The sequence below is a fragment of the Mycteria americana genome, chromosome 3, assembly GCF_035582795.1.
Source record: "Mycteria americana isolate JAX WOST 10 ecotype Jacksonville Zoo and Gardens chromosome 3, USCA_MyAme_1.0, whole genome shotgun sequence".
Taxonomy (NCBI): Eukaryota; Metazoa; Chordata; class Aves; order Ciconiiformes; family Ciconiidae; genus Mycteria; species Mycteria americana.
The window spans coordinates 98,681,325-98,696,757 of NC_134367.1; the positions used below are offsets into that span (position 1 = coordinate 98,681,325).

At 44.3% G+C, this 15,433-nt stretch overlaps 1 protein-coding gene across 2 annotated transcripts in view; it reads right to left on the reverse strand.

Moving 5' to 3' along the window:
* Positions 1-15,433, reverse strand: part of EPAS1 (endothelial PAS domain protein 1) — an 80,320-nt gene that overhangs the window by 35,925 nt on the left and 28,962 nt on the right. The gene's annotated exons all lie outside the window — the stretch shown is intronic.

Here is a 15,433-nt window from a genome sequence, read left to right on the forward strand (position 1 = left end):
TACAACTGTCTCAGCTCTTAACCCAACACTACTCTGGAAAACCACCTTTGCTTGACCATGAAGGATACAAAATGGGAAAGAAAATACTGTTGCGTGCAAGAAACCCCTCCTTTGTAGAAGCTATTCTAATTAAATCACCACTTCTCCATTGTCTATGAAAACAGATTCCTTCTTGAGTAAAATAACATGACCAACAGAGCCACAGCCTCCTTCGAACTCCGCAGAGAACAGAAGAGCAGGAAATAACAAAGGGGAAGACATTTTATGAAGCAAGTGTGCAAAATTAAGCCACCGAGGGACATAAAGCTAAATTTAACGCAGGAGAAACACAAGGGCTGTTTTTATAATGGATCTGGGATAGGACAGTTTAAGAGGGAACTTCACTGACTCTAAGGTTCTTTTATAAAGTACAGTTCTTATTTCAAAACAGGAAGAACCCAAATCCATTCAAAACCATCGGCTATTTCAACCCCACGTAGCTCTGCTGATACTACAAGTTTCCTTCACTTGCATGACTTGAGGTTTTGCACCTTGCCAACACAGTCATGCCAACACAGAATATTTTTTTTTTTTCAGGCAGACTCCTGTAACACTGTACCAGTGCAAATGGCACAGCTTGGATGAGCGCAGAACAGGGTGTGGAGAAGATCAGCCCCACCATTTTTGCTGTTGTGGCTGCACATTCATTCCTAGAATCACCCGTGGCAGCTCTCCATTTGCAAGGCCGCCTAAAAATGAAGCATCTTATAAACCTGCTTTTTCCAACATCAGTATAAAATAATGAGCCTATAAACTCAAAATGGATCAACCAAAAAAAAAATCCTATCAAAACAGGATATTTCAATAAATATATTATCTTGTGTGGAAGATGATGAGGAAAACAAATATTAACTGCATCACTTAATCCTAGAAACTGCTCCAATCATGGCTGGTCTCATATAAAACTGCATGAAATAGAGAAAGAGTATTAATATATAGCAATGTATTCTAAAGAAGACAATCATTTCTAGAAGAGCTAGACTGCCTACAAAAGCTTCTAGCATGGAAACCACAGGTGGCTTCATAAATTAGAAAGAAGGAAAAATAGCCAGGGTGCATGTTAAATGCTAAGAGCAAAGTTACAGTAAGGCGTTTGCTGGGGCCCAGGCAAGGCTGGGCATTCAACATCATCATCCAAAGCAGAAATGCACTCACAACACATCAGTAGGGCCCTTGTGCTGCAAAACATGTGAAGCTGGGCATATGCTTACTGATCAGATAGGTGCTCACCAGTGGGTGTGCTAACAGGGCAAGCGGTCTCATAAATGCTTACGGTATCTTCTCAAGATCCATGATCAGCCCTCAGCAAACTTCTTTCACAATTATTTTGCCCGAGGTGAATATTTTCTAACATGGCATCTGTTACAGGAGGTATGCACGGGATGAGACCTACACACATTTCAGTACATAACGGCAGGATCCAACTTCGATAATGACTTCAGAGGCATTGCTGGAGCAAGCGCCAACCCACCCAAGTTTGAATCTAAAGGGATCAGATATTCACAAGGTGACACTAACGCCTTACTTTTATCCTTACCAAGTAGGAGTCATCCTACATCCATGTAAAAAACCAGTCCCTTCGTACAGCTGTCCAAGAAGGTACAACAGAAAATGCCCTGTGTCCTCCTGGGGCAGGTGCTGGGAACAGGAGAGCCATGTGAACTACTTACACTGATGTTTCTTTCAGAGGTACGTCTTGCTCTCTAAAGAAAAATGTGTCTACACTGTGCCTATAAAGGTGCCAGACTGGGAACAAGCCTTCTCAGTTTCTAATTCTACCAATGAAATAAAAGAGTAGAAATAAAACAAAACCAAACAGAACAAAAACTACACGGCAATATTTGTGAGAATTTCCAATTGCAGCTTAGAAAATTTAACTTGAACCATAAATGTTCGAGCTCTGCTCTAAATCTAGAGCCCACAATTTTAACTTGAGAACTAACTTGGGCAAAGCAAGATCCAATCCCTCCTCGTTTAAATACAAAACTTTGGGAACCAAGGCCAAAGCCATGTCGCAATTCACGCAGTAAAAACGGGTTGTATAAGACAGGGTCTCTCATGACGCCGCTGCAGCCACAAAGAAAAATATTTAGTTTTGCTAACCTCTGTAAATGTAATTTTGAAGTGTGGCTAATGAGACAAGCTGGTTTCATTAACCATGGGTTGCTCAATGTTCCTAATAACTAATGCTATGAGCAGAGAATCATTTTTTTCCTCTGTGCAGCAGATGCTTTCCCTCAACACTGCTTCTGACTGTTGCGCTTGGTTTCTCTGCAGAGAGACATCATCGTTCATGACACACAACAGGAGAGCTTTCTCACATCAGAGAAGGGGAGGAATCAGCCCGCCTGGTTGCTTTCAAAAGACTTTCTTGCTCACCCATTATCATTTTAATTAAACAAACAATTTGCTTGTTAAGCATTTCCCCCTGTGGCTTCCTGCACCTCAACTTTCTTCCCTCACTGTCCAGGTTTCAGCTGGGATAGAGTTAACTTTCTTCCGAGTAGCTGGTATAGTGCTGTGTTTTGGATTTAGGATGAGAATACTGTTGATAACACACTGATGTTTTAGCTGTTGCTGAGCAGTGCTTACACTAAGTCAGGGACTTTTCAGCTCCTCACGCTGCCCTGCCAGCGAGGAGGCCGGAGGTGCTCAAGAAGCTGGGAGGGGACAGAGCTGGGACAGCTGACCCCAACTGGCCAAAGGGCTATTCCATACCGTATGGCGTCATGCTGAACAAAAAACTGGGGAGGTTGGCTGGGGGGACAGGGCTGCTGCTCGGGAACCGGCTGGGCATCTGTCAGCGGGTGGCGAGCATTTGCATTGTGCATCACTTGTTTTGTATATTCTTTTATCATTATTTTCCCTTCTTTTTCTGTCCTATTAAAGTGTCTTTATCTCAACCCACAAGTTTTACCTTTTTTCCCCGTTCTCTCCCCCGTCCCACTGCGGGGGGAGTGAGGGAAGGGCTGCGTGGTGTTTAGCGGCCTGCTGGGTGAAACCAGCACACCCCCACGTTCATTGTTATTGTAGCCAGCCCAGCACAAGCGCCCAGAGGCCCGAAACACCCCGACACCGCTTGCCCACACAGCTCCCCCCCCCCCGGGACACCCATGTCAAAGGATGGTCATTCCGTGCTTACTTGTTCTGGTTGCAAAAGCCTCCAAAAATCGCAGCTGAGTGACAGAATTCTGCAAAAAGCGGTATTTTCACGGTTTTCGTTCGCAGGCAGCAGGCCATTAACTCTCTCTGCAGTTACCCCCATTTTATACATAGAATTAGGATTTTAGCCCAGGCAAGGCTGGACTACCCGCAGCTAGAGAGTGAAAACGTAACTACTCAACAACCTGCCTGTTTGAAGGCCAGGAAGAAAGGCTGACACCGAATCCTCTTCACACATCATTAGGGCCACAGAGAAAAGGGCCCAGGCCCTAGCTCATTTATGAATCATTCCCTCCCAGCACATAAACCACCCACTTATGTGGCAAAAGAAGAGCACACATGTGCGTCACTGCTTGGAGAAAGTGATGCAAGCAGAAGCAGAAACCCCACTCACCCAAACCTGCTCAGATTTTTTAAAAAAATGCCAAGGGAGAGAGAGGAGAAAGCCGCCACAAATCAACCCGCCCGCCCGCTGGTGCAAGGCCTGGAGGTGCTGCCGGGAAGCCTCCTGGGAGCTCCCCAGCGCTCGCTCCCGCAGGAGTCCCGGGATCTGGCAGGATCAGGCCCCACTTGGCCACCCCCCCCCCCCCATTGCAATTGCAGCCTGACCGTTCCCGATAAAATGACAGGAAAGGAATGGAAAAGCTCAAATCTCCGCTGGAAACAGAGTGACCGAGCTCAGGAGTGGGGCCTGGGGACTCCACTCAGGACTTGGCTACGCCGAGAGCGGTCAGGAGGCTCGAGGAGAAGGAAAAGGCAGGCACCGCTTCCCAGCAAGGACTCTCCCAGGGCTGCCGGACGATGCCGCGGGGCCGCAGCGCTTACACGCACACAAGCCGACGGGAATGGAAGAGTTAAGGCAGCGCAGGCAGTTCCCCACCGCAGAACACAAGTATGGCACTGTACCCCCAGGACGGCTGTTTACACGATTTCCCACTCCCTCCTAGCCATGTTTAGTTTGCGCTCTGAAAATAGAATTTATGGGCCAACGCACGTGAGCAAAGATGACAAACAACTGGCGCGTATTTGCCCTTTCAGGTGAAGCTCCCGAATTTTCAGGAGCAAAAGCTCTCCGCATTTCTCCCAATAACCCAAACAACAAACTGGTCCCAGGGGTACACCCACGCACGGGAACAGGGCACGTGATCCCACCCGCCGGAAGCATCCAAAAGGGGTGTAGGAATGCCGCGCATGGATCCCGGGAGCCAGATTCCTATCCCCTTGCTCATCTCTGACAGTCCCTTGCGACACAGCTTCACTGAAATCATTCGGAATGCCTGCAAACGAAGGTCTTGCTCGCTCGGGGTGAAGATCGTAATCTGGCTTTCCAAAGCCTCTCCTACTGCAGGACTGGAAACTCCAGGCACGGCAACTTATTGGCAAAACCTGAAGCCCTCCGCAACCGCTCCGGCTTAAATAACCTTGCAAAACTATCACGTCAGCTTAGGGACTGTCTTCCCAGCGCTCGCTGCTGCAACAGCTCCGGACTCCGGCAGCCGGGAGGAACGCTGGGGCCGCCAGCCGGGGCCGGGGGCTGCGCTGCTGCCGCTGCCCTGCCCAGGCAACCGCAGAAAGTACCTGCGACCCAGATGCAGCAGGGACCAGTCCCAAAAACACGGGGGCAAACAGACCATCCCCTGCATGGGAGCTTACGCGTAGACGTGCGGTGTCACTCACTGGTCTGAAGTAGGGTTGGGCACCCACGCAACCCTCCTTGGCTCAGCAGCGAGGGACTGACCTGACATTTCGGTACTGTTCCATTGGCTGTGACCGTACTCCCTCTCTGCAGTCTCAATCCCACTAGTACTGCATCTCCGCCAGTAATCCCTGCCCACCGCCTCCACCCATACATCTCCCTGGTCCTTCCCGCACACAGTGACCCCCTCAAAGCCCTTGGTACCCACTCAGCTGACGACGGTGCCGGGTGGTCGGCTTCAGCGATCCTCCCTTCTGTCAAGGACATCGGTGGCCTCCTTTAAGCTGACAGAGGGGACTTGCCAAGATAGCAATCTTCTGCTCGGGGTTTCGCTGCTCACAAGTCCATGTGGGTTGATAGGTTGGTTGTGTACACACACACTTGCTTGTTTAAGACTAGGCAGCGCAGTAATCGCACTGAATTACACTCCCACCTTGTAGGGCCAGATCACAGAAGCTTTTAGAGAAATTGTAATCCGCACCTTGCGTAAAAATATCCTATATGTAACCTGGTAGCCTTCACTCGTACATACATACTGCGTGACACATCCGTACGACGCTTTGAAATACGTAGTTCAGATTGACTCGCTTGAGTTTACTTCATGATTTTGGTGACCCTTGGACTTTGCTTCAAACTGCCATGTATGCAAGCTAGTAAAACAACAAGCATATTACTTTATATCCAATGGCCGGTTATTAAACGTTTCTAGCTCCAGCACTTTAAAGGTCAAGAATCCACAGTTAATTAAGCTGTCACATGAAATTTCTGTAGTAAATGCTCAATTTCGAATGGTTTAGAGTTAAAGCTTCAAATGCTAACTTGCAGAACAAGAAAAATACATTCTGAGGATGCAAAGGTAAGAAAATATTTTACAGTGCAGATAAATGAAAAAAATGATCAGATGCTTAGCATAAAGATTTTCCAATTCAAACTAGTAAAAACTCAGTAAAAATATTTTAACAGGCAGTACTAGCTTAGATAACAAAAGATTTTTTTCAAACTGGCAAATCCATTTTTTGCTGCGTGTTTATATTTTGCTTTACCTTCTGCTTGGCAAATCCCTAGATGAGTTGAACCAGAATAATATCTAAAAAGGAGCTGGCTGGCTGTGAGGCACTCCATAGCTATCTCAGAACCACACCGCTTGACGGCCCCAGAGGTGGGCTTGCACAGACACCAAGCAGCCAGCAGTCATGCTTACTTAGCCTTAAAATTCCTTTAAAAAGTATTTGTAACCATTCTACCTGACAAGCCGTTTATTCTGGATGGCATGCTGTGCTTTTGAAAGCCCCCTCCATTAAAGTAATAAAAGTGACCATCAGTAAATAAAAAAGTGCTACAAACAGCAATTTACTCTTTCACCAGGAACTCGGGCTAAACTATGAAAGCTGTGAATGAAGCCCATACACAGTGCCATACAGATCCCTCCTTATACCTCTTTCCAGTGAAAATAATTATTTCTAAAGTCTGAGAAGACACCAGATGCCCAGGTTCAGCACACCAGCAAGAGCGATGGGAAGGGGAAGGATACAGAGTTATTCTTGGACGGAGGGGAAAAAAAATGGCTTGAAAGCATGTGGAGTGCTTGCGGCAGGCAAGTGCTAAAGCAGTGTTGCTGCACATTGGGATATGGTACCCAGTACACAGACAAAACAAATACAAACGACGCCAAAATGGGGAATTCATTAATAGAGGAAATGAGAGTTCGAAGGTAACAAGAAAAGCTACTAACAGAAAGGGCTATTACAAAAATAAGGAAATGAAATACCTTCCACCCTTCCTTTAAAGCTGCCCTAACTTACAGTAACTCACCACCAACTCCTTGGTTTGATTGGGGGATTTCTTGTGTTTCTATACATACCCACTAAATAACAAATCACTGTTAGTTCAGGAAAGCTTGCCACCTACTGCCATACCAATATGTGATGCAATTCTTTCCTCCAAGTTTAAAACCAACGGCTAGATGAGAGTCAGGAAAATAAGAAATATGAGCGTCTCAGGGACAGATGAGGGAAGAGTTCGTGTTAAGGGCGAGGAACTCATTTCCATTCTCATTAAGCCTTTTCAAAGGATGCTTGGCACAAGGATAGGGGACTTGGCTAGTACTAAAGACTAAAGAGACCAGGTCTAAGCGAATACCAAACTTCTGGTGTCTTTGAGCATATTTATGATTCACTAAGTCCATGTCACACTGGGACCACCACAGCTGACAGTAACACAGCCAGGAATATGTTTTCTTGAATTGGGAACACATCAGCTCTTTAGGATAAATTCCATATGAACTTTAAAACCACGTGTAAGACTGTAACTTCTCCAATGTCTGAAGCTCTGATGGTACCTTTAGTCTTAATAATTAAGCTGTACCGGATTTGTATTTTATTTATTTTCATGAACACTCCTGGCATTTATTTCTGAAAAAAAGGTGGTGCTGAGACAAAAAGCATTACTTCTAATAGTTTTAAAATGCTTATACCCCTAGCATCTTCTTTTCTACCACTAGCTGCATTTAATGCAGCTACTAAAAGAAAAACACTTTGCACCTGCAATATAAAGTATCATTGCAAATACTGAAGCTGTCACAGCAACTAAATAGTACTTTGGGAGTTCAATGTTGAAAACCTTACTGAGGCTGCAGGAGCACTTATATATTTTTAAAGCATTTGGGTTCACAGTATGTCACCAGAGTCTGATGAATTTAATCACAGTAAGCAAAACAACGTCTACAAGATTTATGTTCTACCATTTTTCCTCTAGTTTTATGAGTACCTTGAACCAGAAAGATAAGTATTAGGATTTCAGCAGCCATTAATCTGGTCCTGGATTATTTTACGATGCTGTGAGTGCAGCCCCTCCTGCAGTCGCCAGGCAAGCACGAGCCTGGTACCTCGGAGGATGTGCCGAACACGTTGCTCCTGGGGCAAGGCACAGCCCCGCGGAACCGCGCGAGGCCCATGCCATGCAGAGAAAATGCCAGGCTGCTGTTTGATCAGCAGTTAGAGCAGGCAGAGGCATTGCCTTTTTGCCTTTTCAACCCATTCCCTGCATTAGGGCTAGATGGCAGAGAGACTTTTCTTGTGGCTTAGTTTTCAGGCAGAGCAGCTTCCTGCTCCGAGTCACTGTGTGCTCAACAAGCCCCAGTCCCGGTCACAGAAAGGTCAGGACAGCTCTGGATCACCCCTGTAAAGCTGTTGCAGCCCAAACTTAAAACAGATCAGTGAAAAACCTCCTCCGTCTTCGCAAATAATAAGGCAATTTGGAAAGAAACAAGCAGCCCAGCACCCGGTCAAATCTCAATCAGAGGAGCACAGAGTCATGTAAACTCAGCCTTCCCTCCCCAGACTGGTTTTGCACTGCTCTGCTCCATCAAGATACGGGATCATGGATTTCTTCCCTGCGGCAATCAACTCTTTGATACCAGCCAAAATACGGCAAGCTTCAGAGATAACCTGCAGGCTAAAAAAGCCCACCACCAAACCCACTAAACAATGCTACAGAAAGGACTGTTTTAACATCGGCCAAAACTGAACTTGCTTTCAAATCAGCAAATTTTGGGGGGGTGATAAATGTACCACTCTGCTTTTCTCCATAGTTTCCACTGACGCATCCAGGAGTCCCTGCAGCACAGCTAGAGCTGGAATCACACTGCAGCAGCGGGGATAAGGTTATGACAATGTGCAACCTGAGATCTCTATCAACGACTTGTGTTTGAGAGCTTACAGATCCTTATCTTGTGGCATTACTTGTAGTAATCAGTCAATTTTGACAGCTAATCTAGAGATCCATACATATTGTTACTCAGAAGCTCAGCAGGTATTGCTAAGATCTGTTTTCAGATAACCCAACTATTTACCTCCTCTAAAAAACACATACCAAAGGATGTGCTTTATCTCTTCACCAGTGGGTTAAAGCTAAAGGTGACCGAAGTGCAATTTGCAGGGGGAGGGGGGAGAAGTTAAACTCGAAACCAGCCTCATTTTTCAGATGGGGCACTGACCACATCCCAAACCATACCAAACCACAACCAGCATCATTTATCAAGATGGCGCAACTGTACGTAAGTGAGGACAATTTTTCAATTAAGCTTTATTTCAAGCCAAAGGGACAAACATTGCCATCACATGACTTTACTATCAGTGGTATGCGTACCTACGCTTCAGCCTCAAAACCACTCGACCGTAAACAGTTGAGAGAGTCATGCCGAAAATTGTTGACAAATCCCAAGTTTTACAGTCTAACGCTGTGTTACGCCTTGGGCAATACCCACCGACGTTTGCGGGTGAAAACCCTGGCGCTTCGGCAGGCTCGGACCAATATCCCACATTTTATCTGGTCGCACTGGCACATTTGCTGACAGGTTCACACAAGGGGCCTTTGTGGGCAGGAACAATGAGAGAGGCGCTCACAGCACAGGAAAATGGGTGGTGACCACCAACGGCTGGAAAAAAGCCTCTTTCAAAGGAAGGTCTTTGAAAACATTCATGACACCCCACCCAGCTATTTTCACTACAATATTTCAGTACATAAAAACAACACAGGGAAAATAAACAGCCCACCCTTCAATATGTTGTAGGTTCTCCAACCCCTGCAAAGAGAGCAGCAAGCCATAGAGATGCAGAAATCTTCACCAAACGGAGCCATGTAAGAGGTCTGCAAGCATCCACCGAAACCTCCCCACCACCTCTCTTCTCTCATGCACCTCCAGGCTCTCTATGTAAGCTGACTCAATTAGACACCTTTATTTCCAGAGTAAAGTAATCCAAATTTAAAACTGTATCAGCTGGTAAATAAACTATTGTTTATATATTGTGAGCATTTATAGGGATCATAAAGTAAATATATTGCCACAATTTAAAAATTTGCTATATAAGTGAACGACCCTCCACAATGCATTTCAGCTGTGAGTTTTTTTTTTTTTGCTAATTCTGCCAATTAAAACAGTAGCTAAAACTAATAAAATATTTAAGATGAAAAAGCTGCAAGACTGGAAAGGAGCAGTAAAGCCAATCCATAATGAAATGGGTCTCTGAAATCAGCAGATAGTTGAAGACTGGAGGCCAGTCTTTGAAGGTATGGAGGCCATGCTCTCACACAGGCTCGTCTCCATCGCCGTCAGCAAGGTTACCAACAGAGCAAAGACTGAGCAGGTGAATCCCCCAGCCTTGGGAACACAAAAAGAGCTCCTGCTTCTCCTAAGACTTCGGGCTGCTCTGTGCTGATGCCCTCTACAGCACCCTTACTCCCAAGTTCAGTATAGACAGAGCACAGCACCTACAAAGGAAATTCAGCCACTTTGTTTCAAGCACAGGGTCTGCGTTGGATGCTCTAAAGACTGCAGTGGTGGCACACACCAGCTCGAAATGAAAATGTTTTCACTCCTTTAGAGAATGCTCAAAACGATCATTAAAATTACTTTGCGCTGTTGCCTGTTAATAAGCCACGCCATGTCCTTCCAAAGTGTCAAATCTAATAATGATAAAGCTAAGAAAACAGCTCTTGCCATAAAATCTTTATGAAATAATGCCAACCCTTCTTTACTTTTTGGACCTTAATCATTTTAATGTGTGCTTGGTTATGATGGAAGTTAATGGTTTCTCCCTGTCTCTTGGCAACTTGTAGCCATTTACAGTAAGAAGATGGATGTCCAGAAAGACAGATTAAACAGCCATTTCTTTGGCAAGCAGGGAATAATAATTCTTGAGAATAACAATACAGACGCTTTAAATTTTGATCATTCCATGTAACACAGTTTCCTCCACTTCCTGCAACAACGATCAAGCACAGATCCTGAGAGCTAGGCCACATTTTTTGCCCTCTGGGGTGTGAGTTTTGTCTGTACAAACATCCTGGGACACAGCTCATTCTTAGTTCCTGCTTGCTTTTCAGGGGGCTGTTATTTTATACAGTAGCTCTTTAATTGTCCGTCTCCTTTTAATTAAGTCATCGGGTAAACCAGAATAGTGGTAACTCTGCATGCTGTGATTTTGATGTCTCATTAGTATTCAAGTCTGTCACTAGTTTAAATTGATAAAAATTGAAGATTAGTAGCTTGAGCTGGGCTAAATTGTATTCTCCTCTTAGTAGTACGAGGGAAAAGGATTGAACCAAAGCGTCAGGCTGCTTCAGCTACCTGGCCAGAAAACCTGCAGTTACTTCAGCTAGGTTCGGCAATTCCTCTAAATTTACAGCTAAAAATCAGAGGCTGGAGCGACGTAACTTGAGGGCCATCGGTGCCTTCTCTGTCCATGCCCACACACAACACCTTCAGCTGCTGGCAAAGACTCCTGCCGCTGCTGGCAGAGCCCCGAGGAGCCCTCTCGCTGCGGCCCTGCCTCTCAGCACCCACCGCTGCGGCAGAAGCCAGAGGGACGTCAAAACTCGGGTACTCAAGGAGGAAACAATTGTGGCTTCTCCACGCTCAACTGCAGTATTTCAAATATTTTAAAAATTAGGGCTTGGTTCTGTCGCGAAATGGCCGCTAGCTCTTCTGACGCATCGCCCTGAATAATTACTCACTAAACACAAACTTTCAAAGGGAACTGATATAAGGGCAGTCTGTGTTGTAATACAAAGTGAATAACTGGATGCAGTCTCTCTCCTTTGGCATTTCTTGCTGTGTTTCCTTTCCTACTACTGCCTACTAACTCCTTAAACTTCTGTGTATCTACAATCAAAGGATGGTTACTCTAGACAAGAATAAAAGGTGATGATAAATGGGAAGCAGCAAAACTGGGAAGCATTTGGTATATGTACAAAGGCAAATTCACATGGCCCCATTTCTCTGTATTTTCTGGTTTTTCCTTCAGAGCTATAAATTAACACGAGTAGTTTGCCATTATTCCTACTGGAGCTTTTATTCTCCTTGAAGTTAAGCAAACAAGGCACATATGCGTATATTGGGCCTGATTCTCATCTCCATCACAGTCCCATCACCCCAAGAGGGCAGGAGGTAGGAGCCCAAGAATGGTAATAAATTCTACTTATGACAAAAGTGGGTAGGTAAAACTCAGCTCTTTCAGAAAATAAGCTACATTTTTTTTGTTTAATTTGATTCAATTCACAAGTGACAGCTTACTATTAATCTCCCTCGCATTCTCTTAACAAAGAGACACATTACAACCAGGCAGGTCTTGGACATCTCTCAGAACTTTGCATCTGTCGGGGTGTGGTACCTCAATATTTCATTATTTTGATTCTAACTGTATAGCAGCCAAATTTCTAATAAGAAAGCTCAAGATATGCCCACTGAAATGCATGCAACTGTATCAGCACACGCGTAAGGAGCCACAAGAGTTACGCAAAACAGATGGTACCTCCCAAGGCAAGGGTGAGGGTGCTCTCATCTGTTTTGAGCTGAGAGTCTCAACTACCAGCGCTGTTTTGTAAACATACCTTGTGCCTCCTTACAGCAGTTCTTGGAAAATGCAGTTTTTATTCTTCTTGTCCTTCCCTAAATTAAGTAACTCAATCAACTGAACCAAACAGTTGTTCAAAAAATGACCGCTTTCTTGGGAGAAGCACAAAGAAAAGGAAAAAAAAGAAGGGAAAAAAAGAAAAGAAGCTGCACTCACTGCCAAAACTGATGATTTTGTTATTAGAAAACACAACTGCGATGGTACAGAGGCCAAAGATGAGGTACGCTGAGAAACAATCGTACCACAACCCCACCCCAAACGCTAGTGCAGAAGAGAGGTGAGGCAGGCGCAGAGAGCGCACCACGTACCCCTGTTGATACTAGCTGAACCCAAAAGGTAACGCTGCTTCTTGCGTTAATGTATTCTTTTGAATCGTATTTGTATGCCAGTATAGTTAGCTACATTTCTACAAAACATGCTGCTATGGCCAAGAGTACTTCTAAAAAGATTTTTATCCCTTCATAGACAGAAAAAAAAAAAAAAAGAGATAATAAAGTCCTTTCATACAGAATACAGAACATGAGTAAATATTTAACTCTTTTACTGCAACAGCTATATCCTACTGTGAAATACATTTAAGACTAGGAAACCTTTATAATGCAATGCATATGGAAAACAACAGCAATAATTAAAGAGCGAGGCATAGCACACCTAATGGAGTCAATCTAAATTGTACAAATATGATTTAAACTTGATTTAACATAGTTTTTAGTCGACAGTACATTAATAAAATAACAAGCCTTAGAGGAATACACTTTATGTACACCCTATTATTTATTCCCAATTTTTTTAAAAAAAATCTTATTCCCAATGGTATGTAACAATCACCAATACAACTTTCCCCCCTCGTTCTTATTATCATTTCCTCATACATGTAATGGACTTCCACCGATTTCTGTTGGCCCTCCCACTAGTCTTTCGAAGGAAACTTGAAAACATTGGGAAAAAATCTCCAAGGGCTCTAAAAGAGCAAGTGATTAGCAGAACAAACCCACGTGGGTGAACATTTCAACCACAGTTTCTCCGCTTACTGGAGTCCACTATCCCAGATCATTGACTAAGAATCAAATAGGTGATTTTCATCAATGATGCTAAATAAAACTTTATTATCTATCAATAACTGTTTACCACAGCTGAGAAGAGGTTGTTTAGCTTTAACCAACAAAAGCTGGAAAAAACCTTTCTGAAAGCACAGTGAGTAAAACCGACCCACAGTGTGACAAGAAATAGGAAAGTCCACGGATTTACTACATATTCAATTAAGCTTCAAATCGGAGTGGAGGTAGGGCGTAGGCCCATGCCTCTGCAGACGCAGGGATTTTATTCACTATGATTATAGCATGTTTTATTAAAATCCTGAAGGAAGACATGTTTCCCCGAAGCTCTGGCTTACTAACAGCTCATGGAGAAGGATGAATGACAGCGTCAAACCTCATCAGCCCAGAAAGGAAGAACAACAACAACAACTTGTCTAACCTGAATATCAGAGGTTGCATGATTTGCTTGAATTAATATAGTTTGAATCTGAGCATTTCTTTAAAAGAAGAATCCGGTCAATTTAAGCAATTTTCAGGGATGAAGAACCAACCCACTGTAACATTTAGTAGGTTGCTCTACTGGTCAGTCACCTTCGCTGTCAAAATATTTGCACAGATTTTATTTTCCCTCTGTAAGAATTAATTTTTTACTGGCTATTTTTATAGGTCTGAAGATATTTTGGGCACATAGGCGTGCCAACCCAATACCACTTGACTTTCAGCCTGTTTTACATGCTGAAAAATCTCCTGACCAGCAAGTCTTGCACCACTGATATGTTCTGTGCAGAAACAAGGTGCAAATTCAAAACAAACATTTAACAGGAGAAAACTTCAGGCTGAGTAGGAAAGAATGCAGAATTACAAACTGGAGTCTGGCCAGAGGGGAGAGGAAAGACAGAGAAACCAGCAAGATAAGCTAGGGGGTTTGGGGAGTGTCCTGGTTTCGGCTGGGATAGAGTTAATTTTCCTTCTAGTAGCTGCTATAGTGCTGCGTTTTGCATTTAGGATGGGAATACTGTTGATAACACACTGATGTTTTAGTTGTTGCTAAGTAGTGCTTACACTGGTCAAGGACTTTTCAGCTTCCCATGCTCTGCCAGGTGCACAAGAAGCTGGGAGGGGGCACAGCCAAGCTGCCCAAAGGGCTATTCCATACCATATGGCATCATGCTCAGTATAGAAACTGGGGGGAGTTGGCCGGGGCGCAGCGATCGCTGCTCGGGGACGGGCTGGGCGTCAGTCGGTGGGTGGTGAGCAATTGCATTGTGCATCATTTGTTCTGTACATTCTTTTATCGTTATTATTGTTATTATTTATTATATATAATAATGCAATATAATAAAAACAATTATTGTATAATTATTTATTATAATCGTTCATCATCATCATTATTATTGTTATTATTTTCTTTTCCTCTGCTGTCCTATTAAACTGTCTTTATCTCAACCCACGGGTTTTACTTTTTTTTTCCCCTGATTCTCTCCCCCATCCCACCGGGGGCGGGGAGGGCAAGCGGCTGTGTGGTGCTTAGTTGCCCACTGGGGTTAAACCACGACAGCAAGAAAAAAAAACCCCACACAAACACCCTCACACCCCGAGCCTAGTTCCCAGAAAATACAGTGTTTGTGTCTACTCTGGAGACTGCTATTTCTCCTCCTGCATTCCATAGGTACCAGCCACGGCAAATCGTTGCTTACGTGCTTTTTAGAATTACGCTGTTCACTAGTACTCACCGTCACACAACTTTGCCCGGCATGAACATTTTTACAGACAAATTGCTCTGGACACTAAAAACCGAAGGGTGGCTACAGGCAGCGGCTGTGTGACCTCTCCCCAGTGTTTACATGGGAAGGACTGAATGCCATGGAGCATATACCCTCTGATTTAGGGTTGACTCAAAACAGCTTTGCACAGCCAGTCTCAAAACATGTCTTTCCCATGTTTTTGGGAGTTGCAGCTATTTCAATTATCATCCTGAAATGTTAAACTCCTCACTTCCTCATTTCAGCATTAAAATCAAAACAGCAACAAAATGACTGGGAAAAACATCTTTGACGTGGGAAGCGGGTTGTCCCATGCCTGCCCCA